Source organism: Macrotis lagotis, chromosome 6 (genome assembly GCF_037893015.1).
Source record: "Macrotis lagotis isolate mMagLag1 chromosome 6, bilby.v1.9.chrom.fasta, whole genome shotgun sequence".
Classification (NCBI taxonomy): domain Eukaryota; kingdom Metazoa; phylum Chordata; class Mammalia; order Peramelemorphia; family Peramelidae; genus Macrotis; species Macrotis lagotis.
In genome coordinates this window covers 232050907-232078069 of record NC_133663.1, presented here as the reverse complement: position 1 = coordinate 232078069, position 27163 = coordinate 232050907, and the positions used below count along the sequence as shown (strand labels likewise).

The 27163-nt window shown below is 34.8% G+C and overlaps 1 protein-coding gene across 4 annotated transcripts in view; it reads right to left on the bottom strand.

Annotated features, from left to right (window-relative positions):
- ARHGAP6 (Rho GTPase activating protein 6) overlaps positions 1–27163 on the bottom strand; it is a 348047-nt gene that overhangs the window by 142688 nt on the left and 178196 nt on the right. The window contains exon 1 of one of the 4 annotated variants that reach the window (XM_074192460.1): positions 19852–21365. The exons of the other annotated variants lie outside the window; for them this stretch is intronic. The gene's annotated coding sequence lies outside the window, so the exon portion shown is untranslated. Of the gene's footprint in view, positions 1–19851; positions 21366–27163 lie in introns of those variants that run through there. 4 annotated transcript variants of the gene reach the window in all.

The window sequence follows — 27163 nt, the reverse complement described above, 5'->3', positions numbered from 1 at the left end:
TATTATTCACAGTTTTAGCATTAAGGTTCCTTCTAGCAGATCTAAATCCAATGAAAATACAATTCTAGTTCCATTACCTTCTGACACCCATTGACTGAAAAGGAAACTTGCAATTATAAACAAGTTTAGCCACCCTGAGAAGCTCACCCACATCTCAAGTAAACTCTAAGATCATACAATAGATAAGGTCATGATAAATGGTTTTATCTGACTCATTCCCTATTAAATTAAGCAGAGACATGTAACAGGCCAATTTTATTCAATCTTTTCTATGTATACCCATTTATAATACAGTTAAATAGCATTTTATGGTTACAAAGCCCTTTAGATGCATTATCTCATTTTATCTTGATAACATTCTAAGTAAGTAGTATATTATTATCCCCATTTTATAGATGATGCAAAGAAAAGTTAAATGGCTTTAATTCTAATCCAAAGTTCTTTCTACCTTTCCTTTTTATTATACAGAATCTGTCAAGCACTTAATTTTCATATGGTTGGGAAACTCAATAGAATGCAAGCATTATTAAAAATCATGGAGAATATCACAAAAGGATTGATGTATGTGGATGGGTACTTGTTCCGTAGATATCCAAGAAATCACAAGTGGTTTGCAGATCCAACAAAACACTATAAACTGTTTCTACCTCTTTTTCCCCCCTTCCCTCTCTCCAAGCTCATCTATGATTTCATTGGTATTGGAAACTACTTGTGAGGAAATTTCATCTACAAATAAGCAACCCCTCTGCAGCTTACAGACATAGATAGTGACTTACAAAGACAATGAATGCCAGAGTTAGAACCCAGGTTTTCCTGACCTTGAGACTGGTTGTGTATCCACCATAAGAGACTGTATGCCTCTTACAGAGTAATAGCTTTTTTTTTTGAAATTCACATACTGATAATAAGCCAAAAGAAAATGAAAATTATGTACTGGCCTGCATCAAGAGAAAACTTTTCCCTTAGAAACACACTGAAATTGAATTCACTACATAGGAATCCCATTAATCAATAATGTACTGGGGTGGCTAGGTGGCGCAGTAGATAAAGCACTGGTCCTGGAGTCAGGAGTACCTGCGTTCAAATCCAATCTCAGACACTTAATAATTACCTAGCTGTGTGGCCTTGGGCAAGCCACTTAACCCCATTTGCCTTGCAAAAAAAAAAAACCCTAAAAAAATGTACCAACCAAACAGAGAATTGAATTAGGAAGGCAGGCTACCTAATTTGTAGTTGTTATTTCATATCTTGCTCTTTGTGACCTCCTTTTGGGAATTTTCTTGGCAAAGAAACCGGAGTATTTTCTGTTTCCTTCTCCAGAACATTTACAGATGAGGAATTAAGACAAACAGGGTTAAATGACTTGCCCAGGGCCACACAGTTAGTAAGTATCTGAGACCAGATTTGAATTCATGAGTCTTTCTGGGATGAGCCCAGTGGTCTATCCACTACACCACCTAGGTCCCCAGGCTACCTAAAAGTAGCATCAATATGGTTTTTTCTTTATCAAACTAAAAGTTTCTAATGCCCCCCCCCCGCAACTTCTTAGCTGTGTAACCTGGTCTTAAATTCACCATATCAAGTTTCTAAACTGTTTTCTAGCAGTGCCTTATATCAGCTCTCATTAACATAAAGACAAGATCCCTGATAACCATGTCCTAGAATGTAACCAGGCTACTGGCAAAGAAATGATGCTCACTCCTGAACAACTATGTGAAAAATGTAGCCTCCCCAGGCAGCTGTTTTACTCTGCATTAATGAGGAGTAATTGCATGAGGGAAAGCAAGAAGAAATACTTTAGGGATTCACAGAAGTCCAACCTCATGCAACATATCATAACTGTGGAAGACTGTGAAACAGCTGCTGCAAAGAGATCAGCCAAATCTGTAACTATAAGCAAAGGAACTGCTCCATTTGGAGCAAAAGGATTCACATCATTATACCATTTGTGAAACACTGACTGAGAGATTTGGCTTCTAGTTCCAATTCCTTACCCTGGATTCCTGACTTTACCTCTCTAAAATTCAGTTCTTTGATCTGCAAAACAAAGACGATGAACTAGATGACCTTTCAAGAACCTTCCAGCTCTGACATTCTACGGTCCTATGAACACTAAGAGATCCTTTGGGTGGTTGCTGTTATCAATAATCAAAACAAGAGAGGGTTTCTGTGATTGATATGAACAAGACTCTTGATACTGAGCTGACCTTTTTGGTCATGTCTAAACACAAATGTTAACAATTTCTGGACAAACATGAAGGACTTCAGAAACAAAAAAGCAACAACTATAAAACATACAGTTTGCCACAGTAATAAAAGTTTATTCAATTGACCTAGAAAGTTAGTTTGGGATGGATAGGTGGACACTTTTAATACCTGTTATTTCTATGGTCTATTCTAAGGAATTTACCAGAGTGCTATGTCAGGGAGATGAAATATGAAGATGTCTTTACTACCCTAAACTTTATTTATATACTCAGCATCCTGTTCAACTGTTAGTAATTTCAGAAGGTCCTTCCTTATGAAATTTTAGTACATAATATTTCGTCATATTATGCAATGCAATTATAGGTATCTACATCTACTTTTTTTTTTCCAAGCCAAATTTACTTGTGAGGAAGTATCTAGTTGTGAGGCTACTGGAACACCCTACTTTTGACCAGAATTCTTTGACTACAAAGGGAATATATCTGACTTGATATCCTTCTACCAATCCCAAACTAATTTTGCAGGGCAAGGGAGGATATGGAAACAATCAATCTTTTTATTAAGTTACTTATTATATTTTTCCTACTTTGTAAGTTACAACTAAAATCCATTAGTGGTTAATTAATTGTTTCCACTTTAACCTTCATTTTCTAAACAGTTTCTTTCTACATATAAACTAGTAAAGAAAACAAGTATAAACATCAAATCTAACAGTCCATGCACTCATATGCCGATTAAGAAGAAATATATATATATATATATAGAGGAATATGACAAGGATAAATAGTTTTTCCCTTTATCGGTCTAACATCATTCAACATTTGATAAAAAAGGGATGGTATTTGGGGCAGCCACAAAATTTTCAATGGAAATTTCGTTGAAAATGTGCAATATTTGTGAGACTTGAAAATCTATGTCAAATATATTCATTGCTCTGCAGAAACAGTCAGCAGAAATGGTCTGAATTGGTGCATGGAGTCCTGGATTTGGATTAAGGAAGACCCCATATTTGAATCCTGTTGCAAACCTTTACTATTTTGAGACCTAAGTAAAGTACTTGGAGGTAGCCAGTGGCACAGTAGATAGGTCACTGGGCCTGGAATTATTTTGAAGACCGTTGTTCAAATCTGGCCTCTGATACTTCCTAGCTGTGTGGCTTTGGGTAAGTCATTTAACCTCTGCCTGGATTCACTGGAGAAAGAAAAATGAAAAAAACTCCAGTATCTTAGCCAAGAAAACCTCAAATGGTGTCATGAAGAGATAAATACAACTGAACAAAAACAAAATTTCATAATACCTTTGATTACCTCTACTTTTATGTCACTCACTTCTTTTTTTTAATTGATATTTTATTTTTCCAATTACATATTATGAAAGTTTTGCAACATTCATCCACAAACAAATGCATATTTTTAAGTTACATAATTTCCTTTCCACCCTCCCTTCCCACCCCACCCCCCTAGCATGAACAGACAGACAGGTGAATATTGTACATACACATTTGTAAATAACATGTTTACAGATTAGTCATTTTTGGTACGAGGAATTAATCTTCTAATCCCTTTGTAATTTGACATAGGACTTTATGTCCCAAAGGGAGTTCTCTTAAAGGCTGGGTTTTTTTTTCAGGTTTTTGCAAAGCAAATGGGGTTAAGTGGCTTGCCCAAGGCCATACAGCTAGGTAATTATTAAATGTCTGAGGCTGGCTTTGAACTCAGGTACTCCTGACTCCAGGGCCAGTGCTCTATCCATTGCAAAACCTAGCTGCTCCGAGACTTTTGTTAAAATCACTGTCTTAATTGCCAAATATAATGGCCTTTTTCTCAGCTCTTACCATTTTTTGAACTCACAGTTATCATTTTCTTTCTCCAGATGTTTGTGACTCTATTTTCTTCTTTGTGGGTTCTTCATCCACACTGTGTGTGTGTGTGTGTGTATGTATGTATATATATATATATATATATATATATATATATATATACACACATATATATATATGTATATATATATGTATATATATATATATAGATATAGATATATAAAATCTTTTCTCCTTTTTTTCTCTTGGTGATCTCTATGCAAATAAATGATTCTTAGATTCATATATCTAACCCTAAACTTTTTTGAGTTATGGGACCATATTACCAAGTGCCTTTGAGATATCTAGATGTTCTGTAGGCATCATAAATACAGTATATCCAAAACTGAACACATCTTTCATCTCAAATCCTCCCTTTTTCTAACCTTCCTTATTATGACTATGACAGAATGCTGGACCTTGAGTCAGGAAGACTCATCATCCCAAGTTCAAAGCTGACTTCAGATACTTTCTATCTCTGTGACTCTGACCATGTCACTTAAAGCAGTTTGCCTCAGTTTCCTCATCTGTAAAATGACCTGGAGAAGAAAAGGGTAAATCATTTCAGCATCTGCCAAGAAAACTCCAAATGGAGTCTTGAAGAGTTGGACATAACTAAGAAATGATTGAACAGGAACTGTCTCATTTTTCTATCTGTATTCCTAAAGAGTATAGTCCATGGCACATAGTATGAATTTAATAACTGCTTTTATGTTCCTTCATTCAAATGTATGTTTTCAAAGTCATGCTAAATATATACATATTAATAAAAGCAGGGTAACATAATCTAAATTACTTTTAAGCATTTTATATTTTATATGTATATATGTACAAATATACTCATATATAATATATATATTTATATACATATATGTGTATGTACATGATTACAAATGGACTTTGTATTTCAAATTTCCATATCTTTCTAGGTTCTAAACTCCTCATTAGATTTAGAATTTTTGGCTACTAGAGATGAAAAAGGTTATATTAATCCAAATCTTATATAATCTTAGAGTATGAAATTAATTTGTAGATTATATAATCTAATTTTATGGATAGAAAAAACTGAAATCAAGGCAATGTGCCTAGTTACCATCAATACTTGGATTGCAACCCAGGTCTCCTGAAAATTCTGTTTTTCAAATATCCGTCTTCGCACCCCTTGATTGAATTTATAGGGTAGATTTGTTTTCTTTTTAAAAGAATTTATTTACTTCAATTATTCTTATGAAACCTATTTATTAGAGTTCTTAACTTTAGCTAGTGAACAGATTATAGGCATATATATTTAATGCATGTTATACATATACACAAATATAAATATATACATATATGTATGTATATAAATATGTGTATATACATATACATAGAATTTCACAATGTTTGGTTTCCTTTGTGATCCTGTGTATTTTATTTTATGCCTTTAAGACCATTATTATGAGAAGGGGTCTATAGATTTAATGAGACTGCTAAAGGGATCCATGACTTTTAAAAAAAAGATGGGGCCCTTCAAAGGATGGGAAACCAAAGATAGAGTTTATAGTCATCTAGAAGTGACTTGGGAGAATCAACTATCAAATTTTCTCAAGAGGCAAATTCAACAATCAGGACTTGATTTACTGTTTTGCTTATTATCTAGATTTAAGTTAGCATCAACAATGCAGTTAAATTCTACAAAGCATCACATGACAAAATTGTAGTCTGTTTTCTCCTCTACTTCCTGGTAGGGAGCTGATAGTTAAATCTTCACTAACAGGAGCTTGTTACAATGCTTTTACAAATAGTGTGATGATGTTTATCTTTTGTTCATGAAGAAGATCATGACATCAGGGAGGTGATGTCATGACATGCATGTGAATTGGATTTGAGTGAGAAGGTACTGTACTAAGTCACCAGTCTCATTTTATCCTCCAGAGTCATCTGGGTCCAGTGGCCAGATATGGATCAGGAAAACTGAAGTTGGCCCTGTATGTGAGGCAATCAGGGTTAAGTGAATTGCTCAAGGTCACACAGCTAGTAAGCATCAAATAGGCTAGATTACAACTCAGGTACTCCTGGCTCCAGGACTGATGTTCTATCTACTGTACCACCTAGCTACCCTCAAACACAGAGTGTTTGTTAAATGTTTTGAAATTAACATGACAAAAGGAGAAAGAATCAACATCACTGAAGCATAAAATTTGATTTATTAGGACCATACTCATTTAGAATTTTTTCCAAGTCAGATAAAAGTTTTTGAATTTTATTACTGCCTTTTCTATAAGACTCAGAAGAATATACTACCACAGGTAAATATTCCTACTATAATTCTGAAGAACGAGGGAATTGTCTACATCATTTTTACGGTTATTTCAACTGTGCATATGCACATAACCCACTACACCATTCTATGACCAGGTGCTACACAATATAGCAATACAAAAATACAAAAAATTGCAATAGAATATTGCTATACAATAACAGTAGATTAATGATGATTTGGTCAAGCAGTAAGGACGTGGAGTACCTGCTACTATGCCCTACATCTCGACTAGGTCTTTGACCTCAAATACAGGAAGAAAGGTTGACATATATCAAAATCATTATTATAGGTGCAGAAATGTTTACAGTATAAAGAACTATTAAGAAAGGAGATGACCTTTGCTTAGGAAATGACTGAATAAATTGTCAGATATGAATGCAGTAAAATATTGATGTGCCATAAGAAATGATGCATATGAAGGATTTAGAGAAGCAGGGAGGAATAATATGGATTGATATGAAATTATAAAAGAAGGGGATATAAATAAAAATTATTAATAAAAACAGAGTTTTTTTTTTAAAAAAGACACCCTGTAAATATTTGGAAAGTCTTTCAATTCTAAGTTTATCGTTTTCATTAGAAAACAGCAACAAGTTGATTTAACTAGTGCAATTAGGAACCTGGTAGAAAGCAAAAATAATTAAAACCAAAGAGGAGGAAGAATCTCAGTACTGAATTGTCAAGTTATTTTTGTTATAGTCACTGAAGAGCTTAGTCTTCTCCATTCTGAAATACAGAAACTGAAGTTAACACTTTTATCAAATTTTTGATGCATAGTTTTCTTCCAGAATCTAGAAAGGATAGCAAAAACCCATTTCGGCTTTTTTGTAGTATTTTCAGCATAAAATGCCAACTTGGCTTTCATTAGAGAAATATTTTCAAGCACACAATGTTCATAATTATCTTAGTTCTATGTCAGTGTTATGAACTGACCCTCCAGAAATCAATGAACATAGACAAAACGTATTATATAACCCATGATACAGTGGCTTTGCACCAAGGTTAGTATTACCTCTGAAGATAAGACAAAGATGGCACAATTCCAAAAACACTACCTCCACAAATGCCAAAAAAGTGATAAAAAGAGGATGTGAAGTTATTTCCATAATCAGATATTATCAGAAACAGCTTATAGTGTATTTCTGGCTATTACTAACATCCTCAAATTTGGTCATAGGTCAACATAATTCTTTGTTTTCTGATTTTCCTAAAAATGACTCAATCATGTAAAAGTACTGTTATATACATGTAATCTAATATTTTACTTCTGTGTATGTTTTAATCGCCAGGATAATAACATTTTTAAAGGGAGACAAATTGGAGCTAATAGCTATGTCATAATTATTGTAAATAATGAATCCTCTAAAGTGCTCATGTATATTCTAATTTATACCATTTAAAGTTATAATTATGTAAAAAATAGTACTTGATTTCAGACAATCCAAGGGAAATATTTAGTGCGAATACCTGACTACTACATGGGATTCATTGGTTTCACTAAACAGGACCTAACTTTATCTGCAGCTTTGTTTTAGGATTTTAAAAAGGTGGCACAGTGGATAGAGCACTGGCCAGAGCACTGGCCCTGGAGTCAGGAGTACCTGAGTTCAAATCCAGCCTTAGACACTTAATAATTACCTAGCTGTGTGGCCTTGGGCAAGTCACTTAACCCCATTGCCTAGCAAAAACCTAAAAAAAAAAAGTAAATGGAGTTGAAATAGCAAAATCCTTTTGGGCATAAGAAAATTCTGACATTTACAATAATTGAACATTCAGTCACTGTCAATACAAGTTTTAGGGATAGGATTGAGCGAGCCTAATAACATGGTGTCAGTGGTTAGAGAGCTACTCCAAAGAACATGGTACTGGCATGAAGCAGTATAGTCACTTAATTTCTCAGTGTTTTCTACAATTCTCTAGGAATAAAAGTTCAGGAAAGGTGTCATCCTGTATTGATAATGAGAATTTTCTCTTATAGAAATTCCTTATATGAATGAGATCGTAGGCTTAGTCCTTATCCTTATCATGGGTAAAATGTGACAGAAATTAATTTTTATTGTGATATTGATGAAATGAAATGTTCTCTGAAAAAAAGGAAAGATTTCAAATATCTTGGCCAAAAAAAAAAACTTTAAAAAATTTCTAATTTTACATACTTAAATTTCTCAGGAAAAAGCAGAAAACATTTTACTTCAATTTAAAATTCACTGTCTCATGGGCTCATTAAAATGTTAGTTTTGAAGGTTACTTAGCCCACTTCTTCATTTTACAAACAATGGAATAAAGGTTAAGAGAAGACAAAAGGGATTTGTGTAAGGTTATAAAACCAGACAGAGACCAAAAATAAAACCAAGGTCTTCTAATTCCAAGTTCAAGAATCACTTTTTGAACTAAACTCCAGAATCACAAAGTAAATTTGAAGCACAGAAAAATATAACTAATATAAAAATAGTAAATCTTAGATCTAGAAATTAAATAGCCAGAAATCTCAATTAAATGAAATATTTTTTACTCTATGCTACATATTTAATAGAAATCGACAATTCTCTATGAAGTGAGCTGTTTATTGAATGTCTTTGATTTGAACTGGGTCTAAAAGGACTATCAAAAATACTTGAAGGGGAAGCTAGGTGGTGCAGTGGATAGAGCACTGGTCCTAGAGTCAGAAGGATTTGAGTTCAAATTCCTCTCAGACACTTATTAACTAGCTGTGTGACCTTGGGCAAGTCACTTAACCCCATTGCCTTGCCCCCCCCAAAATACTTGCAAAGGAATCTCCTATATAAAATTACCTGTAATTCAGCCTTTGCTTAGAGATCCTTAGTAGAGGAGGATACATTGCATCTCAGAAGTCAATTCTATTTGTGAACATCTCTAGTTCTTAGAAAGTTTCTCCATACTAGATCTATCTTTTGGGCAACTTCTTTACATTATTTAAAATTCTGTCCCTAGGGTCATAGAAAATAATCATAAATGCCATTCCACATATGTGAAAGGACTGATATTTAGGAGAGTTCTTTCCCTCTCCCACCACTCCATAGAGATTAATTTTCTAAAAGGTGACAAAGTTGTCCCAAGTACCTTAGTGTTCCCTAAGGACCTAGATGCCTCCCTTGATACTGATTCCAGGTCATCTAAGGGCATAAAAAGTCTCATCCATGTGGAGTTGGGTTCTTCCAACTTGGAAAATATCTAAAAGTCATGAAGTCACTATACCCTGTCCTGTTGACCAGATGTATTTCCATATTAAAGAAGGAAGTGGGGCCCTGTGCCTATGGAAGTTAATTACCACTATAAGTTTACTAAATATTATTGCTATGATAAGGTTAAACAAACCTCACTCTGTTAATTATTGGATATTTTACACATGTCTCTTTTCATCCTCAACTCTCACAGGGTGCCAGCATTAGGACTGCTTTTAATAACATGACAGTCATTCAAATACTTGGAGACAGTTGTTATATCCCCATTATGTTTTCAGTTTTTCTAGCTATCTTTCCCAGTTGTTTTAATTGAACCTAATTTGACAAATTCTCAAGGCCCTTCACTATTAAAGACATCCTCCCCTGGACATTGGCCAAGTTATTAATGGTCTTTCTAAAATTTGTTTCTCAGAATTAAATACAATATTTCAGTTACGGTCTGAACAAGTGAGATTGGACTAGATTTATCACCTCCTTAATCCAGACTATACCTCTAAATCAGCCAGAGGAAAAATGTGTCTGTTTTTCCTGCAATATCAGACACATATTGAACTTGTAATTTACTAAAACCCATATCTTCTTTAGACAAAAAATTGTTGTAGTCATGCCTTCTTGATCTTACCTATTTGTAGAATTGTTGAATTGAATCTCAGAATTGTGAAGTAGATGTTAATGAACCTAGGAGTAAGACTAAATTTAATTTAATGCAATTCATTTCACTAGATTTGGCCCAACAGTCTAGCTTTTCAAGAGCTTTTGGGGATCCTAACCTTGTCAGCAAACCTTTTAAGTATCTCTTAGATTTTTGTTAATTGAATGTTTGATTATTATGCCATCTTTTCCTTTATTCAAATAATTTATAAAAATGTTTAACAGTTCTGGGCCAAACTCTTCCAAGTTGGCATTGAACAGTAAGTGACTAGTTTTTGGGTCCAGCCATTCAACTAGATCTGAATCTAACAGATATGAAGGAATATTGAATCTGAACATTATTACGTAAACAATGAGAAGCCAATGACAGTTTTTGAGTAGAGAAACACAACTATAAAAGCCATGGTTTACAGCATTCTGGCATGGGTTAAAAAGATTGGCTAGAAAAGGGAAAACTTTGAAGATAAGGAAAACAAGTTTGGAGGCGACTGCAGTAGTTAAAAAAAAAGAGAGTATCAATTGCCTCTTTTAACTGAGATTCAGCCATTAGGTAACTTCAACTTTCAACTTCATAGGTAAGAGACCCATAAGGAAGGGTCATTGTATTGTGGAGTGATGATAGAATTGCAAAGAGTATCCCTAAAGAATTTGACCTCTGGAAGGTCGCATCAAATTTGAACAGGTTAAGAACAAGGGACTAGTGACAAATTATATACTTGCTGACTGATGATCAGTCTATCTAAGATCAGATAGTATCCTGACAATGAGGTCATCAGGTAGAGGACCTTTTTTTACCTATAACATTCATGAAGACTGAACTACTATGTCAATGAGGTAATCTCTCAGGGATTTTTGAAATTGAATTCTGAGATTAAATCAATAATATTTAAAATTAAATGTTGCAGGATTATGAAGAAAGGACTTAGTGAACCAGTCAAATCAATTCAATTTATTTCAGTAAACATTTATTAATTGCCTGCTATGTGATATACTCTATGTCAGGCTCTGGGAACTTTTCCTATATACAAAGAACAGCTGTTTATCAATGTTTGCTAAGTTCTTAATAAAAAGAAAAAGGAGAAAAAAAACCAAAATGTTTGTCATGTTTGCCTTTGACCAATAGAATATAAACTCCTTGAGAGCAAAGCAAGTATTATTTTTAAGTGTGTTGTTAAAAACCGATTTCACCAACCACTAACCCCAATGAGGTAATTGTGTATCTCCTTCTAACATGAAAAATTTTCCTCTGGTATAGTTTGTCTTTCATGTTTTAAACACAAGATGTATGATGTATGTAGCAGAGTGAATAAGAGTGGGTGAACAATCTTGATCATTGCTCCTCTCCACCACTGTTAAATAGAAAAAAAGGGATCATAAATAAACTTTGACCTGTTATGCACAGTTCGTTTTAAAAATCATGTATTTGTATATACATATATGTAATTTAACTTAATAATATCAATCAACACTTTTCTTATTTTTGTTCCTTTTGCAATAGTCTATCTGCTCTTTTCTTGATTTAAAATTTTTTGTTGACGCTTTCCTTTCTCCTCTATTTAAAAACAAATCATTATCACAACCTTTACACAGCCTTCTCTCCTATCCTCCAAATAAGCCTTCTCCTATAACAAATAAACATCATTAAGTGAAAAAGATGCATACATTATCCAGATCTGAGAATATGTGCTTCATTCTGTTGGAGAATTGCCCTGCCCCTGCTCATTGTCTTCATATAAGTTCATGCAAGTGCTACTAGTTTTATCTGAATCCATTCCTCCCATCTTTTTCCTTAGCAAAATGATAATATCTCTATTTTGCTAATTTTGCTAATCTCTAATTTGCTTAATTATTTACTGAGGTGGTGCACTGGATAGAGCACAGGCCCTGGAGTCAGGAGTACCTGAATTCAAATCTGGCCTCAGACAATTAATAATTACCTAGCTGTGTGGCCTTGGGCAAGCCACTTAACCCCATTGCCATGCAAAAAAAAAAAGAATCACAAAGACACAAATTTCTTTAGTTCTTTGCTACAATAAAAAATTCAGTGAGAATATATATATATATTATATTTGAATATATATTAAGATATAGTTCCTTTCTCTTTGCATTTGACCCCTTTACATTCCAAACTATTTAGAAGCCTACCACATCTCATTCTTTTTTCAGAATCCAAACTAACTGGAGGCTAAATTAGTACATTTACAAAAAGAAGCAAGATAAATTGATAACCTTTAGAAATTAAGAAGCATATTAAAATATGAACTATTTCTTCAAGTAGTAATCTAAAATAAAATTAACAGAACAAAATTTCAATAACTCTTAGAAGAGGTTAGAAGGATAATAATATAAATATAGTTTAGCTGGTATTAATAAAGCATTTTAAAGTTTGTAAACCCCTTTATGTACATTAACTCATTTGACCCTCCTAACAACCATATGAGATAGGAATTTCTGGTATAATTGTCCATTAATACTTAATAAGCATCTACTATATTATAGGAATTTTACTAAAATGGGAATACAAAGAATAGTCTCTGTTCATAATTAGGGGAGACAACACACAAACAGCTATGTACAAGCTCTATATACACCTGATAAATTGGGAGATGACCAACAAAAGGAAAGTATTAGTGTGGAGAGGAAAAGCTTTGTAATAGAAAGTATATATCCTTAAGTGTGTGAAATTCTTTATGTCAAATACAAATTATTTATTCTGCATGACTCTAAAGGACAGAACTAAGACCATAGGTAGAAATTACAGGGAAGAAGATTCCCCCTCATTTCAAGGCACAGCTTCCAAATAAATAGAGATATTCAAAAATAGAAAGGGCTGAGTTGTGGGGCATTGAGTTCACTAGTAGTATGCATTAAGATTTTAATTTGGTTAATAATTACTGAGCATATTGGCAGAAGGTATATAGGACTTTCTCTGGGGAATACTGCAGAAGAATGATCAACATTTAAACTCTATCCCCTTCCAAATCTAAAATTTTATTCTAATCCTTTTTTGTATATCATGGGATTATAGAATATAGTGCTAGAAGGACTATCTAGTCCAAAACTTACCTTTTTTTTAGATTGGAAAACTGAGGCAGAAATAGATTAATTGAAATGTATCTGAAGTAGAATTTGAACTCAAATCTTTTTGTCTCCAAGATTAACACTTTATCCACTGCACCACCTAGTTGATTTCTTTTTAATTTTTATTTTTTAACATTCATTTATAAAATTTTGAGTTCTAAACTCTCTCCCTCCTTCTAGACCCTTTGCTACCCAAAGAGAAGGCAAGCAATATGATGCCCATCATACATGTAGAGTTATACAAAACATGTTGGTTAGCTAATTGACTTGTAATAGCTTTATAATAAACTTTAACATACATTTTAGATTTTAGATGACATGGCTGACATATATTAAATTTTGCTCCATGGATTCTTTACCTTGAATTAGGTAAGCATTTATAAATTATTCACATAATATCAAACAGCTCAATAAATGGGAAAAGCTAGATGTTCTAATCAAATGAATAAAAAACATTTCAGTGACTGAATTATTTTTTTCTTTATGCAGATGCCTGAAATTGAGTATAAATATTCTACTAAGAAGAATGTTGCCATTAAGTTACTGGTAACCATAGCTGCAACCCAATAATGTTTACTTCTCTATTATAAACCGCCTTCTGCATTGCATCAAAATGGCTCACCTGGCCAAGGGAAATCTTTTAGATTCTTAATAGAAGCACCAAGTTCAAATTTTGGGGCTTCCTGCCAAAATGGAAGAAAAAACCCTTTTCCTCCCCTTTTATTAACCACTGAAGAACAAGATCTCCAAAGATTAGGGACTTGTCTATTTTTTCTTGGGCAATTCTACAAAGTAGTAGCTAGGCACAATCAGAAGTGTAATGGAACCACTGCTACTGGTTAGGGTTAGATGACTTGGGTTCAAATTCAAGCTCTAATCATTTATTATGTCTATACCCCTTTTCTTTTTTTTGTTCTTTTTTTAAATTTAATATTTATTCTCATTTTGTACAACTAATGTTATTTTTACATTAGTAAAATATTCTTGTTTAAGAGTAAATGAGATACCCCCTCCCCCCCATAAATATAGACTTGCTTCAGCAATAAAGTAAAGGGGAGAGAAAAAAAATTAAAATAAAAAAAATAGTAATAATTGTAGGTATGGCCAGGTGGCGCAATGAATGGAGCATCAGCCCTGGAACCACGAGCACCAGAGCCCACATCCGGCTCCGTACACCCAACAATCACCCAGCCGTGTGACATGCAAGCCACTCGATCCCCACTGCCCTGCAGAAACAAAAAAAAAAAAAGAAAAAAAGACCCAAAATAAAATAAAATAGTAACAATAGTAGGGGTGGCTGGGTGGTGGACAGAGCCAGGAGCACCCGGGTCCCAATCCAGTCTCAGACACCCAAGGATCACCCTGCTATGTGGCCCCAGGCAGGTCACCCAGTCCCATTTGCCCTGCACCCCCCCAAAAAATAATAATAATATTAAAAAATGTGCTTCAGTCTTTGTTCTAACACCAATAACTCTGTTGTGTGTGGATCACATTCTTTATGATTAGTCCATGTCAAAAGTTACTTCCATATTTTTCCAACGCTGCCATTGCTGATCACAACTCCCTCCTTTGGTATTTCTCCACTACCATGTACTATATTTTCTCTCTCCTTTCACTCTGACTCTGCTGTAGGGTAGCTGAGTGGCACAGCAGACAGATCCCTGGCCCTGGGGCCAAGAAGCCCCGAGTCCCCATACTATCCCTTAAGCCCAGAATCCACCTGGCCCTGTGGTCCTGGACAGGCTATCCAATCCCAGCCCCTTGCAATAAGGAAAAAAGAAAATGTGTTATATCTGAACACTCTTCCCCCATGGTCCATCCTCTCCTCCATCACTCATATCCCCCCCTTCCCCCGTCACCCCCATTCCTTACTCCGAATGCCTATCCCCCACTGAGTATATATGCTGTTTCCTCTCCTAGTCACCTCTGATGAGAGCGAAGTTTCCCTCATTCCCCCCTTGCCTTCCCCCCCTTCCATATCATTGCAATAGCTCATTATAATAAAGAAAAGTCTTATTATATGAAATATCTTGGCTTATTCCCCCTCTCCTTTTTCTTTCTCCCATTACATTTCCCTTTTTTTCTATTAACTCCATTTTTACACCACATTTTATCTTTGAATTCAGCTTTCTCCTGTGCTTCAACTATAAAAGCTCCCTCTACCTGCTCTATTAGCTGAGAAGGTTCATATGAGTATTATCAGTGTCATTTTTCTATACAGGAATACATGCAGTTCATCATCATTAAGTCCCTCATATTTTCCCCTTCTCCTCCAATCTCTATGCTTCACCCGAGTCCTGTATCTGAAGATCAAACCTTCTGTTCAGCTCTAGCCATTCCAAAAGGAACATTTGAAATTCCCCTGGTTCATTGAAAGTCCATCTTTTTCCCTGGAAGAGGACATTCAGCCTTGCTGGGCAGTTCATTCTTGGCTGCATTCCAAGCTCTTTTGCCTTCTGGTATATTCTATTCCAAGCTCTACCAGCTTCCAGTGTAGTTGCTGCTAAGTCCTGTGTGATCCTGACTGCAGCTCCATGGTATTTGAATTGTGTCCTTCTGGCTACTTGTAATATTTTCTCCTGACTTGGGTTCTGGAACTTGGCTATGATATTCCTAGGGGGTTTTTTTGGGGATCTCTTTCTCGGGGGGATCGGTGGATTCTCTCCATTTCTATTTTGCCCTCTGCTTCTAGGATATCAGGGCAATTTTCCTGTAGTAATTCTTTGAAAATGATGTCAAGGCTCTTTTCCTGATCATGACTTTCAGGTATCCCAATAATTTTTAAATTATCTTTCCTAAGTCTGTTTTCCATATCAGTTGTTTTTTCAATGAGATATTTCACATTTTCTTCTAATTTTTCATTTTTTTGGTTTTGAAGTATTGATTCCTGATTTCTGGCAAATTCATCAATCTCCCTGAATTCTATTCTTTGTCTGAAGGATTTGTTCTCCTCAGAGAGTTTTCTTATCTCTTTTTCCATCTGGCCCATTCTGCTTTTTAAAGCATTCTTCTCCTCCATAACTTTTTGAACTGTTTTATCCATTTGACCTAAGCTGTTTTTTAGCATGCTATTTTCTTCAGCATTTTTTTAAATTTCCTTGACTAGGCTGCTGACTTCATTTTCATGTTTTTCCTACATCTCTCTCATTTCTTTTCCCAGTTTTTCTTCTAACTCCATCATTTGATATTCAAAGTCTTTTTTAATCTCTGTCATAGCCTGAGCCCAATTTCTGTTTTTCTTGGAGTCTTTAGATGCAGGAGCTTGTGCTTCCTCATCTTCAGACTGAGTGTTCTGATCCTTCTTGGGCTCATTTGCAAAATATTTCTCAATTGTGTTCCTCTTTTTTCTCTGCTTGCTCATTTTTCCCAGCCTGCGCCTGTTTTGGGGTGCTTCCTGAGCTTTTGGGACACTCCCACAAGGGTCTCAGTGTGTGAGGCTCTGTCCTTCCTCCTGGTTTGTGAATGACCATATGCGCCCCCCTCTGCCATGGAGCTGAGATGGGGGAGGCTGCTGATCTTCCGGGGGGGGGGCTAGACTGCAATCAGGATCTGACTGTGGTCAGAGCCCCAGAGTCCTGTTCCTGGGGCTGAGGACAAAGCTCTGCAGTCTCTCTCTCTTCACTCCCCTCCCTCAGTTCAATGGGCTCATGCCCTGGGGGCTCCTGGTTACAGGCTCTGCCTGCTTCTGTTCCTGGATCAGGGCTGCAGAAAGACCACTTTGCTTGCTGTGTGCCCTGAAGGCTGGGCTCCACGTGCTTGCTCTGGCAGAGGTCCCCCGCTGTTCCCCCACTTTGTGCCTGGTGCTCCCTGGGGTGCAGCTCAGGAGACTCCCCTGCTGCTGTGAGCCCCGGGGAAGCAGAGCATTTCTGCTCTTTTCCAGGTTACCTTGAGTAGGAGCTCTGCCTCATTGGGTCCCTCTGTGGGTTCTGTCTCTGGAAAGTTTAGTTAGAGTCCTTAGCTTATGAGTTTTATCAGAGAGCGCCTAAGACTGGATCCTTTATTGTCCTTGGCTCCGCCCCCTATACCCCTTTTCAATTAACTTTTCTGAGTCACTTATATACCTGGCAAAGTAGGCTGAGTATCAAATCAGATAATTTATGCAAAAGTGTTTCATAAACCCAAAGTACTCAATAAATGTAATTTTTTTTCAGTTATGTTCCAACTCTTTTTTGATCCAATTTGGAGTTTTCTTGACCAGGATAATGGAGTGGCTTACCATTTCATTCTCCAGTTCATTTTATCAATGAGGAACTGAAGCAAACAGGGTTAAGTAACTTGCCCAGGGTCACATAGTTAAGTGTCTGAGGCCACATTTGAACCCAGGAAGAGTTATATCTACTGAGTCATGTAGATGGCCTTACCTTATAAATGAATGCTATTTTTTTTTTAATATAAGCTCTGGTAGATTCAAGCAGATTAGAAACAGAGGAACAGTGAAGGACCTTACTATATCTGTTATCTATGTATCATTCAATTAATCAGCTGTTTTTTAAATAAAGCACCTACTTTATGCTGGGAACTAGGCTAGAAATTGGGAGTATAAAGATAAAAGTCAAAAAATCCTTTATTTTAAAGAATTTACGTGTTTTGTGTGGGGCAATATGTATATATATATACATATATATAGGCATATACAAAATAGTCATAAAAGAGATACAATATAAATTTTTTGATAGCTAAAGAGTCCAGAAATTTTTTTTTTAATGTATGAGTTATTATTTGAACTAAATCTTGAAGTAAGTTGGGATAAGAGATGAGAGAATATTATCCTGTTTAAAGAAGTTTATCTCTGGGTTGGGTCCAGAGTGATTTGGGGTAGTGTTATAGCAACTTTGGAAAACCAGAATTAAAATTAAATGGGGATTGGAAAGGATTATTTACAATGATGAAATTACAGTTCTTGTGAGTTGTGCACTAACTAAATAACACTTGAGTTTTGTTGACTATTTTCTTCTTGATTCAGATTAGATAACATAAGAAAGACTTACAAAGGGAAATAAAAATGTAGTTCATTATTGATTTTTTTAATATATTGCAATTCAATAGAAGTTCCCAATTAATGGATGATTCAACCTACTTATGGCTTAAAGTTACAAGTTCATAGTCATTAAAGCATAGAACTGAAATAGATCCTTTTGTGCATTTAAAATATTTTATAAATAAAATTCTTGAATAATTCTGGGCAAAGAGCAAGCTATTTTCTTTTATTCTGATGTAAAATACATTGATTTTCTCTTAAAAGAATTCTCATTGTGTCACTTGAAGTCTCATAAATAACTCAGCACTATGGCACAATTTAAGCTTCCAACACATTAGTATAGACATACTAGGGAGAAAGGCATCCTTTCCCTCTTCCATATGGACAAAACTTCCAGCAAAAACAGAAAAACTAAATAAATAGGAAAACAAGACCAGAAACAGTGGCATCCACATAAAAAAAAAACCTCCTGCATATCTAATTATTGTCTATGAGATACTGGCAAAGGTCTCCCTTCCAAGATATGGCCACCAAAAAAATCAACAAAACTAGATATTACCATGCTCAATGCTGAACTACATTAAAAGACCAAATAAACTTAAGTATTAAAAATGTATTTAATATCCATTCTTCCTTTTAGTACAAATAAGTCTTCAAATGAGGTACATAACAAAGGAATATCAGTACATATTAAGAAGCCTTAGGTGAGAAATCTCAAAAAAAATGAGTCTCTTGTTTTTGAGTTTCACAAAATTGAATGGAAATTCTCTGGCTGGTCCCCAAATCAACTCTACACTTCAAAACTGCATTAACAAAAAGATGGACAGAAGGGAAAAATAGTCCATAAATTTATGGTGTTGTAGAAAATAGAAACATTTGCTAGCATTACATGCTTCTCAATTACAAAAACTAACAGCTGATGGTTTTGCCTTCTCCATTACAACTGATTTCTGTTACATAAAATTAAAATCATAGAAGGTCAGACTTATTCATAGCTCTGGAAATCATTTGTATAAGCCCCTCATTTTACAATAGAGAGACTGAGGCCTAGGGAGTTTAAAGCAGAGAACAGGGTTCTTTTCACCAAAGAGAGTAAAGTAGTAAAAATATAGTTCATCTAATGCTAAACAATCCAGAAACTCTTTTATAAAAGAGAGAACATGCACCTTATCATTGTTTCCGAACGGATCTAACTACTACACTTTGACTCAGAACTATGACAATTTCATAGTGTCCATGAAGTCAAATAAAATAAACATGTTCATATCCTGGACTGGAAAACTACATTTATTCAAATCTTTTAGCAATAATCAAGCCAATTATGCACACCCCTGCTTTGTCTGCTATATGCTGACATAAAAACAATCTAAAAATAAAGACTGCTTAGATATCCTGACCTGACCAGGGCATACATGATAATCAAGCAATCACAGTATTAAACATTTTTTTTCTTTACTCCTCATCTCAAAGAGTTTAACCAATGTTAAAAGAGTTTTACCTGTCCTAGATACACTCTGAAGAATCTATTACCAGAAAAAAAGAGTGATACAAATGCACACATGCCACTTACCCATGAACTAAATTCAGTTGCACCTCTGCTGTCTTCTCTAATTGAATTCTGTTATTCTTGTTATAGGAATTTAGGTCTGATTTTTTTTTGGTGAAAAATGCAGTTGTTCTGAAATTGCATATCAAGTGCCTGAGAAAAAAACCATCTGGAGCTGCTATGGCTCCCACGATACCTTCTGTTGCCAGAGACCTCCACTACCATAAATCTTGGGACTAGAATGGGGAAAAAGGTGGAATCATTTCACTTGACCATGAAGTCTTGTCACTTCAGAAGTGTGGTAAACTATGTCACTGAATGAGAGAGAGAGAGAGAGAGAGAGAGAGAGAGAGAGAGAGAGAGAGAGAGAGAGAGAGAGAGAGAGAGAATGTGAAGGGGAGGAAGAGGGAGGGAGAAGGGGGAGAAAGGATGTAGAAATTGAAACTAGATTCTCTCCTCCTCATTTCAATAGTTTTTTTTACAGGATAAGGACAATTCCAAAGGGCTTGTCTCCCATAGGGGAAAAAAATTCTTCTTCCACATGGATCTACCAACTGTAACTAGCCTGTAACTATGCAGACTTTCCTTATTAGGAATCACTCAAAGAATGTTGGAAGCCTCTGGTAAAATCCCTTGGAGCATGGTAAAGAACATTTGACATTTCTTCTGTCTTAATATATTTACTCAGTTTTCAAAGTTGTATTCGAAAGTTATTCCCTCCTTCATTTTTTCTCTGCCATTATTCCAAACATAGACAATAACATTTTTTTCTTCTTTTATATTGAAGCACAAACACACGGGATGAATTGTATGTTCCTCATGGAACAATAGTCCTTGAAAAGAAGTTCATTTCCTAAACAGAGTTTGTTATGGTCAGAGTGAATATAAAGCCATAGCTGTATTTAAAGGGGAGGGAGGGAAGAATGATCAAGAAGACAAAAGAGATTTCAAACAAACTCTGAATAACCAATTATGTTGATCCCAGTCACTCTCCATGTGGAACCTTACCAAATAATAACTCCAAATAACATCTTTATTTCCCAAGTTGATATGAATTTACGGTTCTCTATTTCCCAGACTAACTCTCCTAACAAAAGACTCATTTTGATTACAGTTCATAAAATAAACAGAAAATGATTTAGGAAAAGCCTACTGATAGGACATCGAAGAAGCTAATATTGCTTTTAAAAATAAAATCATTGAGATAATAGTTATTTGATATAAGCCACACTCTTCAGTTGTAGCCTTTTGCATTTGTTTCACATAAGGAAACAATAAAAACAAATGATGTCAGCACTGCCACAGTAAAACCAGTTAAACATTAATGAATCTCAGAATATAATAATTTTTTGTTCAAAATAATAGTACAGGTCAAATCCTGTTTCAACAAATACCATTACATCAAAACACTCCTCTGAATAATGAATTCACTTCTCAACCATAGCACTTGCTTCAAATAATATTTGATATACAAAGTTCTAGCACACTAAAAATTATGAACAGTTCCTTGAAGTTCTTTATGATAGTATTTGACCTGTGATTATATATTTCTCTCCTGTCTTCCCCCTTCTTTCCTCCCCCCCCCAATCTGGCCCCCCCCCTCCATCCTCCTTCTTGGCTAAGAGTTTTTTTTCTTAATCAGAACACAACAATGAAATGGAAGTCTAAGTTTATATTAGAGCTTAATATTTTTCATGTTTACAGCCCTACAATGAATGCTCATAGTACAGTGAAGTCTAGTGTTGGACTATAGGTGTGTCTGTTGTCTGAGAATAGATAGCCAGGCAAGATTTGAAGATTCATAACCAAGTTGGTTGAAGGGAAGAGAATGTTTTAGTCACAAACATCCTCAAGGATTCTTCAAGGCCAAATTAAGTTGGAAGGACTTCCGAGTTCCATTGATGATGGTATAAAAATGACAAAAATATGATTAAAGTCCCTATTGATAACAATAAACTTTTCTTAGCACAATAATAATTTTTTGAGGTAGACAATACATGTATATCACTCATATTTTGCAGATGAAGAAAATAAAGTATAAGGTAGTTCAGAGATTTAATGCTGGTCATATTGGGGATACATGAAAACAATGTTCTTTGTTTTTTCTTCTACACAACACTGGCTAAATATTCCTTTTATACTAAGATATATATGAAGAAAAACAAATCCTTTCACAGAGTTGTTTAACTTTCACTTCATGATCAGAAATGGCCAAAGAATGAAATCTCTTTACTTTCTTGTCCCAATATGAATCAACCCTGTGCTCATGAGAGCACCAAATGTCGTGCCTCATTCAGAGTAGGAATACAATAAAGTATTGTTAATTGATTCATATTGAGATAAGAAAATAAAGGGATTTCATTCCTCTTGTCAATTGATGTCCTCACTGAAACTGAAATCTAGTTGGAGGATCAAGAACTATTTATATATCTAGTGAGATATGGAGGAGTAACAAGTCAAGGTAACAAAACAAATGAGCTTTGAGGGGGGAAAAACTCATGTATGACAAGTTTGAGAAAGGCAATTTCTGATCATATTCAAATGGAAAAAATAAAACAGTGACTACCCTCAAGAAGCTTGCAAAGGAATAGGATGCAAGGACAAAAATAGCAATAATATATATTACAATATGACAACTACAACTATCAGTTTTGAGGCATCTGACCTATAAATGTACTGCAATTTCATTTAACATTTCTCATAAATAGGACTATTTATTCAAATTAATCATTGTGGGAGACTGTATCCTCACTAAGTCTTGTGAAATTCATTGTCTGTTTTAAAGATGGTGCCAAGTCAGGTCCATAGAGGATATGCAAAAATGTAAAAGAAGTGTCTCCTGGGAGCTCTTTGGATGTTTTAGACAGATGAATCTAAGCTAAATAAACAAGAAGTGGAGATAAGGAGCTCCCTCAAATGTTTTCTTCCATGACTTAAATATCAACTATGCAAGTTTTACCAAATAATAGACCAAGAAAGTTTACCCAAACATCCTTCAAAAAAATTATGCATATACATGCATTATAAAACACACACCTGCATATACATACATATACCTATGTATATAAATAACACACATGCACACACACACACATATATTGATCAGATTACAATCTAGGAAATAATTCTGTGTAACAGTGCTCTGTGAGGGTGGGGGAAGGACAATCAACCCTTAGTACCACTGTAGCCTTTTATAGGCTGTGAATTTCCAATCTGTTGCCAAAGTTCTGAATCTTCATTTTGCTTCCAATATCTTGTATAATGATGTACATACAATGTCTATACATTTTTGGTCATGAATATTAATCTAGGTAAGTGAGTTCAGGGCAGAATATTACATAAGAATTTTAAACTAATTTTAACTGAATGAAACAGCCATGGTAAAAATCTTCACAGATCCTCATAGACATACCTTTGATCTATATGGATTTGGCATGTCAATGTTATTTTGCAAATTTAAATTTAAAAAAATTAAACTGTTTTCCTCAAGTTTCTGAGTCTGCCTTGACAGGTAAACTCCCAGGTATTTTATATTGTCTGAAGCTACTTTGAATGGGATTTTTTTTTCTAGAGCTTTCTGCTGCATCTTGCTAGTCAAATATAGAAATGTTGAGGATTTATGAGAGTTTATTTTATATCCTGCTACTTTGCTAAAGTTGCTAATTATTTCTAGTAGTGTTTTGGATGATCTTTTGGGATTCCCAAGGCATACCATCATGTCATCTGCAAAGAGTGAGAGTTTTTTCTCTTCCTTCCCTATTCTAATTCCTTTGATTTCTTTTTCTTCTCTTATTGCTGAAGCTAACATTTCTAATACAATATTGAACCATAGTGGTGATAGTGGGCATCCTTGTTTCACCCCTGATCTTATTGGGAATGCCTCTAGTCTATCCCCATTACATATAATGCTTGTTGATGGTTTCAGATAGATACTGTTTATTATTCTAAGGAACAACACATTTATTCCTATGCTCTCTAGTGTTTTTAGTAGGAATGGGTGCTGTATTTTGTTAAAAGCTTTTTCAGCATCACAATTACAAAACACTTCTCACACAAAATCAGACAAATAATTGGGCAAATATCAACTGCTTATGGATAGGTCGAGAAAATATAATAAAAATGACAATTATGCCAAAATTAAACTATTTGTTTAGTGCCCTACCAATCAAAATTTCAAAAAATTACTTTTATGAGTTAGAAAAAATTAAAAGTTAATTCATATAGAGAAATAAAAAGTCAAGAATCCCCAGGGATTTAATGAAAAAAAAAGTGCAAAAGAAGGTGACTTAGCCCTACCAGATCTAAAACTATATTATAAAGCATAAGTTATCAAAATTGTCTGGAATTGGCTAAGAAATATAGTGGATCAGTGGAATAGCCTAGGTGCAATAGCAGGAAATGATTATAGTAATCTGCTGTTTCATAAACCCGAAGAGTCCAGCTACTGGGATAAAAAACTCTCTCTTCGATAAAAACTGTTGGGAAAATTAGAAGTTAGTATGGAAGAAACTTAGATTAGACCAACATCTCACACCCCATACCAAGCAAGATAAGATCAAAATGGATAAAGGATTTAGACATAAAAAACAATATTATAAGCATACTAGAAGATCAAGGAGTAGTTTACCTGTCAGATCTATGGAAAGGGTAACAGTTTATGACCAAGGAAGAGATAGAGAACATCATTCAAAACAAAGTAGATAATTTCGACTACAATAAATTAAAAAGCTTTTACAGAGGCAAAACCACTGTAACCAAGATCAAAAGAAATGTAATAAATAGGGAAACACTTTTTGCAACTAGTGTTTCTGACAAAGTACTCATCTCTAAAATATACAGAGAACTGGGTCAAATTTTTTTTAAAAAAAGGTAAGACATTCCCCAATTGACAAATGGTCAAAGGATATGCAAAGGCAATTTATAGATGAGGAAATGAAAGTGATCCATACTAATATGAAAAATTGCTCTAAATCACTAATTATTAGAGAAATGCAAATTAAAACATCCGAGGCACCACCTCACACCTCTCAGACTGGCCAATATGACCAGAAAGGACAGTGATCAATGTTGGAAGGGATGTAGAAAATCTGGGACACTAATACATTGGTGGTGGAGCTATGAACTCATCCAACCTTTCTGGGGAGCAATTTGGAATTATGCCCAAAAGGCAACAAAAATGTGCATAACCTTTGATCCAGCAATACCATTACTGGGTCTATACCCTGAGGAGATTATGAAAGAGGGTAAAAAACCTCACCTGGATAAACATGTTCATAGCGGCACTGTTTGTGGTGGCAAAGAATTGGAAATTAAATGAATGTCCTTCAATTGGGGAATGGCTTAACAAACTGTGGTATATGTATGTGATGGAACACTATTTTTGATATTAGAACCAGGAGGGATGGGAATTTAGGGAAGCCTGGAAAGATTTTCATGAACTGATGCTTAGTGAGATGAGCAGAACCAGAAGAACATTGTATACTCTAACAGCAACATGGGAGTGATGATCAACCTTAATGGACTTGTTTATACCAATAGGGCAAGAAACAGGCACAGTTTTGGGATATCTGTGATGGAAAATGCCATCTGTATCCTGAGAAAGAATTGTAGAGTTTGAACAAAGACTATTACCTTTAATTTTTTTAAAAAATGTTGTCTTATTATGTAATTCTGCTATATTTCATACTACATGTTTCTTCCTTAAGGATTTGATTTGTCTCTCATCACATTCAACTTAGATCAATGCATACTATGGGAATGATATAAAGACTAACAAACTGCCTTCTGTGGGGGTGAGGGGAGGGAAGCAAGATGGGGGGAATTATAAAACTCAAAATAAATAAAACCTTTCTAAAAAAATTAAACTAATTTGTTTTAGGAAAAATCCTGCAAAATAAAGTAAATGTCCTTCAATTGGGGAATGGCTTAGCAAACTGTGGTATATGTATGTCATGAAACACTATTGTTCTATTAGAAACCAGGAGGGATGGAAATTCAGGGAAGCCTGGAGGGATTTGCATGAACTGATGCTGAGTAAAATGAGCAGAACTAGAAAAATACTGTACCCCCTAACAGCAACATGGGGGTGATGATCAGCCTTGATGGACTCACTCATTCTATCAGTGCAACAATCAGGGACAAATTTGGGACTTTCTACAATGGAGAATACCATCTGTATCCAGAGAAAGAACTGTGGAGTTTGAACAAAGATCAAGGACTATTATCTTTAATTTAGGGGGAAAAAACTGATATCTTATTGTCTGATCTTGCTATCTCTTATACTTTATGTTTCCTCCCTAAGGATGATTTCTCTCTCATCACATTCAATTTGGATCACTGTATACCACGGAAACAATGTAAAGAAATAAAATCCTTAAGGAAAAATCCTGCACCAAAAAAGTTGGGGTAGAAAAGAACTCTGGATTGGAGTTGGAAAATCTGAGTTTGAACTGAAGCTCTGTTTTTACTACCCATATGACTTTGTGCAAGTTATTTCATTTCTCTAGAGATTAGTTCCTTCAGATATAATATTTATTATATACTTTCATTTGTTTTTATTAAAGCCTTATATAAAATGACTAATATAGAATTGTTTTACATAATTGTACTTGCATAAGCCATATCTGATTGCTTACTGTCTCAGACTCAGGGGAAGGGAGGGATAAAATTTAGAACTCAAAACTCTGAACTATACACTTTCTAAGGAAATTGTAATAAATATCATCTGAAGTTCTTCTCCCTCCTCTCATTTCTATGAACCTAAATATTTTTAATGCATGTAAAATTTTACATGGGACAGTGGCATGGTGTGGTGGAGAAAGCACCAGGCTTGGAGTCAGGAAGACTCAACTTCCTGAGATCAAACATAGCCTTAGATACCAAGTAAGCATCTTAATCCTGTTTGCTCAGTTTCCTCACCTGTAAAATGAGCTGGAGAAGGAAATGGCAAACTTCTTCATTATCTTTTCCAAGAAAGCCCCGATTGAAATAATTCAAAAACTACAACAAAAACACATTTTAAATTTCATAATTTAGAGGGGGAATTTATTTCTAGCTGAATTTCCCCCCACAGGTTCTATTTTATTAGGATCAAACTCTGAAGATCATTGTTAAGGAATATTGTATTAGATCTTTCTTTCCTAAACAGTGCTGCAAGAAACCTGAAACACCCCAAAGTTTTGTTTTGTTTTATTTTGTTTCTTTAAGATAAACTTACATTAATTAAGGCTATTTAAGTAATAATTTTAGACAATTTACTAAAACGTTCTGCATTTTTTTATTTAAACAGAATGAAGTGTACCACTTGAAAAAAGATTAAGAACTACTGTACTAAATT